Source organism: Ptychodera flava, chromosome 19 (genome assembly GCF_041260155.1).
Source record: "Ptychodera flava strain L36383 chromosome 19, AS_Pfla_20210202, whole genome shotgun sequence".
Lineage (NCBI taxonomy): Eukaryota > Metazoa > Hemichordata > Enteropneusta > Ptychoderidae > Ptychodera > Ptychodera flava.
In genome coordinates, this window is record NC_091946.1 from 32,141,780 (window position 1) to 32,151,815 (window position 10,036).

The following is a 10,036-nucleotide window of genomic DNA, read 5'->3' on the forward strand; positions in this document are numbered from 1 at the left end:
TTGTGAAAATCGGGAATTTTATTATCCCAATAGAGAAATGACAGAGATAGCGGCTATTATGAGTGTCAAAATCGTTAACTTTTGGAAAATCTCAGGCCGCTTGTATAATGCCAAAGTTTTTACAGGTGAGCCCAGATCCACGTTCATGATTTGTAAAAACAATGTTTGAAAGTTTCGTTGAGGAAAACGAGCAATAGTTTAAGTCTTGAGGCGCGGACTACCTAAAACTGTTTTTTTTTCTGTTTTTGTTTGTTTTAACATTAGATCATTGACTTATTTTCCACTCTTACCCACCAAACTGCAAGACTCGATTTCTTAGATTTTCGATAGAAATCCATTTTTAATGTGAGCTGCATTCCAATTGTTTAAAAACCATCATAAATGTCTTTTGATCAATAAATCTGTTGAAGAGTTTTCTCCAACCACTGACAAATTAATTTATAGAATTTTCAGCAGTTTTATTACTTGAATAATTGAATGTTGTGAGAAACTAGTTCGAAGCACTTGTTTCACTTCCTGCCCTGAAAGAGACTCAACATGTTATGTGAATGTTTGACATCCCCTTTTCAATAAACACGTTCAAGTTGCAATAAAGGACTGTAACTCCTTGTATCGGACTTACGGGTTACGATCCGAGCTGTCACTGAAAGGTGGGCTGTCATATAAGAGGACATCGACGAGCATAGTCGTTCACTACTATTTGTAAAGAATAAGATAGTCTATTCGATTTAAGAACAGTCTGAAAACGTCTTAACTTTGAATGCCATAATATATGTAGCTAAATACCCCATATATGACCTACGCCGCTCGTTACTCATCGTAGGACACTAAATCCTACGCCGCTCCACTAAATCGAATTTTCTTGTAATTTCCGTGACTTCACCCATTCATTCCGTATCTTTCAACATGTCAAACAATATAAGTAGTATCTCGTATCAAACAAAAATCATGAAAAATGGCCGATTTTGTCCTTTAAGACAAAAATGTGCAGGCATGGATAGGGCAATAGAACATTCTTTATACATGAAGTGGGGAGGGGGACGGTCTGCAGCTTTTATGTTCCCTTAGACGGGGAGAGTGAAGGGGGAGTAGAGGACAGATGGCTGAGGTTTCCCGATGAAGTACTTCTGCTCTTTATTCAAACCGAAATAAATGACCCGAAGTCACGTGATCCCATCTACATTCGACCCAAATCACGTCATAGGTTTTTATCAATAAACACTACCACACTGGCAGTATACAGGAAAGGGGAAACACATACGCGCGCAGCCGTAAAAATCAGACGTATTTGGTTTAGATCCCGAATAGTTTGATTTTAACATGTCTCAAAACAAAGGTAGGCCAGCCTAGTAATTAAACCACCCATGGCATCAGGGGTGATAGGAATATAATTCTCTCTTTTCTTGTTTCTTCATTTACAGGAGCGAAAGTTACTTAGTTCAACGCACCCTTGAACCGGGACAACTCTTTTCAACTTCTTTATTGTGTCTAACAATAAGATGATAAAACGCGTGAACTGCGTCACGCATGTACGCTTACCTTCAAGTTATATTATGTAGCAAGTAGAAACCAGTTTTCTGTGTTTTATCACCAACAGAGCCTGTTTTAGAAGGTGGTCAGCCTGTGACAGAACGACAGCCCACCCTTCAGTCCTTTGACACCCGTTACCCAGGTAATGAGCTTAGAGCTAGCAGTCTGTGAGTTTTTCTCGTTTAATGACTTGGGAAACTCGCTGTGTCTCGAATGAAATCCGATAAAATGTCGATAATAAGGCTAGGACCATGAGGCCATACCTTTTGTGGCTAGAATCGCCTCGACAAGGAACTTTATTTACAATGATATTCAAATTCACGGTAACACGAAAAGAACATGTAGAGAACACGTTGCATGCCAGTGTAGACGCTGAAAAGACTATTAAGGGGCTCCAGCAAATCGGCTTGGCCCTATTTGTTTCATTGGGGTTCCTCCTTATTAGGGGCCCTAGCCTATCGGCACGGTTAGGCCTCTGTTGATGTCGTTGTGGTTTTTCTTCTTCTTTTTTCTTTTTCCGTCAATTCTTTGCCAGCTTAGATCTGAAAAACTGCTCCGTGTACACTTTGGAAACTTCAAACAGTGATCATGGCCAATAAGAGGTGATGCATCCAAACCTTGCATTTTAATTAGTCACATGATCCGGCGGCCATATAGGATTTTATGAAAACCTAAAGGCACACAAGAGCACTAATTCACTTCCGGACGAAGATAGTTCGGAAGAAAAATAGTGCAGACCTTGAATTTTTGATACCTGCATAGATGTTTGTTTAGTTTGAACTTTAAGGTGAAGCATTTTTGTAAAGATATTTTTCTGTCTGACTCAAAATGCAGACTGTTGTGAATAATGGATGAGCATTCTGTGGTAATACGTAAAGTTCTAAGGCCCATAGAAATCAGAACAATAAGCCTGAGTTTTGTCAAACACCACTGAGGGCGCTATTTTCATCACTATCTCGAAATTCCCATGGACTTGCCCACGAAATAAATCCATCAGTAGTCAGGCTGACATTGACCTACCACCTGTTAAGAGGATTCGTGCTGCTGAATGTTTAAATATAGAAAAATTGAGCTCAACGCTTCTTTGGTGGCCTATGGGAAATTAATTAGAGGTCTTGTGTCTAAAAGTGGTTATCCCTGGTAACATGAGGGTCTGGTCAATTTGAAGTTAGGTGTGTAGCAAGCATGTCCTCTGTTCTTAAAGTTTGCAAATAAAATCTTTTGCGGCCACGTGACCTCGGCCGCCTTACTTGATTTCAAAAATACTAATTTAATTTTTAAAAATCTTAAACTCCTGCACCATTTGAATTGGGATTTTACACATGTCATAACATAAGGGAGTACTATCAAGTTGGCAAAAGGCACTTGGATTGGTCATGTAGTTAGGTCGCCATATTGGATTTTTGTAAATTCGAATTAACTGCATAAAAATCTTAAACTCTAGAACCAACACACCGTTTGAACTGAAAATTTGCTCATGTCATCACTACTCTGATTACTATCATTTTGTGAAAGGCTTTTGGATCGGTCACGTGGTTTGGCGGCCATATTGGACTTTTTGTGAAATCCAGTTAATCTACAAAAATTTTAAACTCCAGATCCAAAACATCATTTAACAGAAATTTTACTGATATCATTACTTGTGTGAGTACTATCAAGTTTGCAAAAGGTATATGGATCTGTCACGTGGTTTGGCGGCCATATTGGTTTTCGCAAAAAACCTATGATAACCAGCGAATAATGTTCAAAAATCCTTTTCTCTGGAACAAATGCATCATTTTAACTGAAACTTGGCTCAAATCTTCCTTAGCTTTAGTACTTTCCAGTTTGCGAAAGGCATGTGGATAGGTCAAATGGTTTGGCGGCCATCAATAAAAAACAGCAATAACTACGAGATATATACATAATCTTTTTTAAGAGAACAAATTGTGCCCTCAGTGTAATCGATGCAATTACTGTCAACCATGGCAGCTGCATTCTCGATTACCAAAATAAAGATGAAAAGAGGCTGAATTGTTGGCAAATGCCAGCCAGCTTAACAAGAAGCGAGAAATTGAGCGTTCTAAGTATAAGCTTCAACTCCAGGAAGAGAGAGAAAGGCAAGAAATGGAGCGTGCAAAGCATGAGCTCCGACTCAACGAGGAACAACATGAGCATGACACGAAGATTGCAGTAGCTGATACCAGAGCCAGGTCCCTGAATAGGTATTTTGGTGATGGACTCGGGGATGCCATCGCCATCAATATTAAGATCACCGTAGGACAAATTCATTGTGTCCAGAACAACACCGCGGAAGACCACACCATAAGTACGAGTCTATAAGATCAAAACTCCTGCAATATAAAGGGAGAGTGACAGTGAGTCTGATGGTTTAGAAGATGCAGTCAGCACGTGCTTCTAGAATTTAAAACACAAGTAGCAGTATTAGCTTGAGCAAGACATCTCTGCGCAGTGGGCAATGATCAGAGCAATAAAGAAAATGTCTACAGTGATCAAGAAGTTTGATTGTAACATCATGGAATACAGATCATTCACAGATGAGTTTGAAACCAAACTTGTACCGATTGCAAAAGATGACAATAGTTCAAGCGTATGCAGGTATAGATGCAAGTGAAGCAAGTGAAGCATATCAAGGTGCCATGCAGGAGCTGGAAGAGCGCCATGGCGATCCACAAAAGAAAGCCAACGCTTACCTGAGAAAGCTTTTAGACTGGCCTCCATCAAGTCAGACAACGTTGCCTCACTAGATAAGTTGTTAATCTTCTTGAATCGATGTAAGACAGCAATATAAACACTAGAACATTCGGAAAATATGGAGTGGATCGCCAAGAAGCCTTCTTACTTTATCAAGATTCTTGGAGCAAACGCACACCGAAGATATGCAGAGCCAAGAGGAGAATAAAGTTTGAAGACCTCGTCGATACATACAGTGAAGTCCAAAGCAAGTAGACTTTCATGCCTGGACTATACAGCAGACAGGCCATGGCTATTCTCGACAATCCAGTGAAAAAGAAGAAAGGCACAGACAAAGGGAACAATCTTTTGCCACCAGTGTTATGAGCACATAAGGAGACAAACCAAGGGAGCAAGAAGACCAACACTTCGACCTTCAAACAACACAAGGCTCAACAGAGACCGTGCCTGTACTGCCAAAATAGCGATTACCCCTTCAAAAGATGCAAACGATAATTGCATCTGGTCAAGATGATATGTTAAGTCCTGAGAAACCAAGGTGTATGTTTTGGTTTTCTGAAGTCTTGTCATCTGAGTAAGGACTGAAAACAGAAAGCCAAATACTCCAAATGCCAAGGACAAGTGATTGTCAATGACATAGTCCCCGCAAAATATAAATTCTGTCACTGTAATACATTGAAAGTGCATAAATCCAATAGTTGAAACATACTTCAATACAAGAAAGCATGTTGGTCCCATAGTTACATACATCCACCAAAAAACACTTCTTTAACATTGATAGGAAGTCTACAATTAGGTGTGTGCATAAGGCTCAGGCGGGGCCCAGGAAAGGGTAAGTGGCCAAGTCGCCTTGACAGGCCTTTGATATGCTATTGTTTGGCAGCTATCAAGAATGTACCACAACATGGGGCATATTTTATTGTATGATAATTTTTGAGTTCAGCCAGGTTAGCCTTGGATCTGTTGAAATCAGGTATGCTTCACTGTAGTCTGCCCAAATTGGATAGGGTTATAGTATTAGCCCTGTGAGAAAAAAGCGGACTGGTGTTTTTCCAATACCGCATCTTGCTGTACAGGCTACAAAATGAATGTTATCTTCAGGACCATCAGTATGGAGGACTTGTGGCTGTGTCTTGAGTAAGCAAAAAATCAGACTCCGAGCCTTAGCACATCCTCCAAAAAGAGAATATCAAAACAATAAAATAAATGCACACACCCACCTCCCCAACTCACACTTACACAGAGACGAGAACGAAAGTTACAATAGTACAGAAATTATTTTTTAAGAAATAAGAAATAACTGTAAATACTATGAATAATGGACAAAGACACTGCTTATTTTAATTTTATTTATTTTTAATTCACAGCTGATCGCCTCTTCACCTGCAAAAGAAAGTGTAAAATGCACAAAAGCTGCTTTCAATGAAGTAATGTTGAATGGAAACTTTCCATATACAACATGTGCCACATATCATTCAAAAGGAAATATTCAGCACTGAAATATAAGTTTACTTGCTGCTGCCAATTTCAAACCATTTTTTTGCAAATCTGAAAAAAGCAACACACACCTAATTTTATCATCTCACCATCCATTGAAAAGTTCGAGCTACCACAGTGTATTGTTATGCAAATGATATGGACTCCAAAAGGTTTACGCATTTTGTAGACAATGGTAATATAACATTGTACAGAACACAGTAACTGACGGTTCTGGAGAAGAAAAATGTTGAAATATTAATGAATTGTTTTGAAAATCCATCATGGCAGCCAAGGTCATATGACCACTCACGATTTTATTGGCAAGATGTTTCAGGCTAAGGGCATGCATTACAAAAAAAAATGCCTGTTGATTGGTCCCTGCAGTTTTTGGAAAGAAGCCATTTATAATATTGTGATAAAATTTGACGTGCATATGTATGTCATGGTACAATGTCCCTGTGCCAAGTTTGAAAAATCAGAATTGCTCAAAATATGAAAAAATTGCAAAACAATGGCCGCCACATGACCATTTTAGAACGTATCGTGACAAAAATTGACATGCATATGTATGTCATAGTACATTGTCATAGTACAATGCATATATTCGACCCCAGTACTAGACAAATTAAATGAAACCATTGCAAAAATGAATTAATGGTCATGACCATTAATTCATTTTCAAGATGGTTTCATGTATCGTGTCTACAACAGGGTCGAATATATGCATGGTCACCCATTCATTCAGTATCTTTCAACATGATCTGTGTATCGATGTCAGAAGTTGGCCCTGTCATATTTCAGTCTATTTACCCGCCTTATAAACTGAGTTATCATCAGCATCATCATGGCAGGACAACACATCATAGTCAACTGGTCGGCACTAACCTGAGGGCGCACCAAATTCAACATAGTGTTTGTCTAAATGGCTAAACAATTTTCTCTTTTCTTCTTTTTGTTTCCCCACAGACTGCACCAGAGCCAAACGACATCCACCTTCAAATTAGGTATGGAGATCAGCAGATGGAAAATCCGCCGAACACTTGGATGATTCCTGCAGTGTTGGCGTGTCTGTGTTGCTGTTGGCTCCTTGGACTGGCCGCAATGATTAAGGCATCAGAAGTAAGAACAACATCTGTTTTCAATCTGATGAAAATCCAGAAACAATAATGATGTTAGACAAACAAAAATATCAACACAAAACAAAGACTTGCCCCAGAAGTAACTTTAAAAAATCTGACATGAGCAAAGTGGTAATGTACATTAAACGTTCAACCAGACGACTTTCAATACTGTACTGGTATTACGTGAGTTGTAAAAGAATCTATCAAATATGGGAAGCAAATATATTTGTATTGAATGTATTCAAATATTTCCTTTCAATATACCCATTTTATCAATAGGTTAAGAACGCTACTAAGAATGGAAATCGACAACAAGCAGAGGCCTCATCTGCGTCGGCTCGAAAATTAACGGTAGCTTCCGTACTTTGTGGCATCGTCATGAACGTCGCTTCGTTAATCGTCTACTACCTTTACCTGGAGCCCGAATATGGTGTACCTCTTTTTTGAGTTGATGTTCTGCATTTAAGCTGGGGAAAATCGGGTTAGATTTTTTCAAGATGGACCTAAAGCTGCTGGCCAACGCCAACGGGATGTGCATGTGTTCGAATATGACGAGGCTATTCATTCAAAAAACTGAATGTATTTTTCTTTGAATGGAACGAAGCAATTTTTTAATCTTAAGGTAGAACGCGACTCGAAGATAGAGATTCGGACTCATATTACTACAATTCTTTTCTGTTCTATCACTTGCTGGGGCTCTAGATGTTCTAGGTGTTGATCTTACATAGACTGGAACAGCCATATCACATTTGCGTGAAGTCTAATAGATTACTTGGTATGGTAAAGCGTACTTGTGGTTATGAGTGTGACACAAACACTATCAGAGCTGTTTATTGTTTACTAATTCGTAGCTACATGGAGTATGGGAGTGTTGTTTGGACGGCACATTCTAAACTGAATCTAGAACAGCACGAAAACGATTTCCCTTTAGCCGAAAACCTGAAATTTCATGAATTTTCATTTAAAAAAAGTAAAAATATCAGTTAAATTATGAAGATGTTCAGATTTGGAGAAGTAATTTTTGCTTTAGTTGCCTTTGCATATTCCATTGATGATATTTATGAGGAAAACATTGATTTTAAAGCATTTGGCAAGAAATCCCATACTTTCAAGTATGGTGAAAAAAATCAACACTGATCAATGGTGTAAACATTTTTCCAAATTACAAATGTAAAACTGATCACTAATTTGTTTAAAATTAAAATTCAAAAATTTCAAAGAAATGTTGATATCAGTACTCAATCACAGAAAAATTCACAACGAAAAAATCACAATGTGACATTTGTTCTTTGCAAGAAATTTCTTGCAATGGACACACCCACCCATGCCACAGGGTTCAGGGGACAGTCCCCTTGGGTGGGGAGGAAGGTGTTTTTTGTGCAACGGTTTACCTTATTTGATTTTATTAATTTTGACTATGATATTTCAAATAAAGAGTTCAACTCTACACCGTCTGACTGCTTTATTATTACCGACAAGTCCTTATCTCCTCTCCAACTTGTGTATACACCTCTGTAATTGCTCCGAAAACATTGCCAACTTGCTAATCCGCTGTCGGTATCAGCGGATTAAGTGATTGAGTCAACACCACAGCCGTCCCACACGCATTAAAATATTTCACTACGTGTGGGACGGCTGTGGTGTTGACTTAATAAGCTAATCCGCTGATACGCTCAGTCATTAACAAGTTGGCAATGTTTGCGCAGCAATTAGAGTGGTATGTGCACTGGTTGAAGAGGAGATAAGGAATTGTAGGTATTGGAAACACAGTCAGACAGTTTGGAGTCGAAAGCAAGTTGGCAATGTTTTTGGAGCAATTACAGTGGTGTATACACAAGTTGGAGAGGAGATAAGGACTTGTCGGTAATAATAAAGCAGTCAGACGGTGTGAGTTGAACTCTTTATTTGAAATATCACAGTCAAAATTAATAAAATAAGGTAAACCGTTGCACAAAAAACACCTTCCTCCCCACCCCAGGGGACTGTCCCCTGTACCCTATGCCCATGCAAGAAATTTCTTGCAACGGACATGGCTCAGAGTTGCAGAAAATTTCTTGCAAGGGTGGGTGTGTAATTTGACTTGAAAAATAACAAAATGCCTTTTGCTTGCATATTTGCACATATTTCCATGGAAAATCATATTAAGGATATATTATATATTAAATTTAATTATTTCCATAAAAATATCTTAAACTATCAAGAAAGTTCAACCACTTTTGATCAAATCAGAAATTTATGGTGAAATTATCAAGTAAAGCAGAACTGAATATTATAACCAGTTATTTAAGTGGAAATATTTCAAAAACGTGTGGTTTTCGTTAATTGGGAAATTGTTTTCGTGCTGTTCTAGTTAAATAAGAAAGAATCCAGAAAGCGGCGACTAGATATATGCTCCATTATCCTACTGGTGTTGATTATAAACAGAGATTGGTTTCTGTCAACTTTCACCCTAATGTCATTTTGCAGAGAGGTGCTTGACCTTGTGTTTTTTTCATAAATGTATTACTGGATTATATACTGTGAACGTACACTAGTTTGTTGAGTATTCATCTTCTAACATTCACACCCGTCTACGTGCTGATTCAACTACATTACAATTAAATCGTTTTAATACTCTTTCTTTCCGTCACCTCTTTTTAATAGCATAGCCAATTTATGGAATATTTTACCCAGGCATTGAGAACATTACATCAAGGCTTTGATTGGACCGCGCGGACAATAAAAAAAGGTATTTAAGCAAATTTCATAGTTTATTTGATCCTCAGAACACTTGTACATGGACAATCCACTGCTTCGGTAAAATAAATTTAGATTTTTTAAATTCGGTTGTTTTTTTAAATGTTTTTCACTGTTTCTTTTAAATTTAAACTATTGTATATTTTACGTCAGCTTTTCCTTTTGCTCGTTGTGAAGTGTTTTAAGGGGGGGGAGTGAACTTTATATAGGTGTTTTGCACCTCTCTTTTTAGTTTACGTCGGTTAAATTTTAATAAATAAATAAATAAATAAATAAATAAATAAACAAATAATAAATAAATAAAAAAATAAATAAATAAATAAATAAATAAATAAATAAATAAATAAATAAATAAATAAATAAATAAATAAATAAATAAATAAAATAAATAAAGACCCTGTCATGATACCCATGGTTGAATACTAGTCATAGCGTGAGCTTTTATATCTACATTTTGTTGTGACTTTGAATTGAAT

General features: G+C 37.6%; 1 long non-coding RNA gene across 1 annotated transcript; it reads left to right on the forward strand.

Annotated features, from left to right (window-relative positions):
- The first annotated feature begins 799 nt into the window (after nucleotides 1-799).
- Nucleotides 800-7,722, forward strand: LOC139118291 (uncharacterized). Its single transcript, XR_011548665.1, has 3 exons — nucleotides 800-1,672; nucleotides 6,670-6,822; nucleotides 7,104-7,722. It is a non-coding gene; the product is annotated as an uncharacterized lncRNA (long non-coding RNA).
- The last annotated feature ends 2,314 nt before the right edge of the window (nucleotides 7,723-10,036 follow it).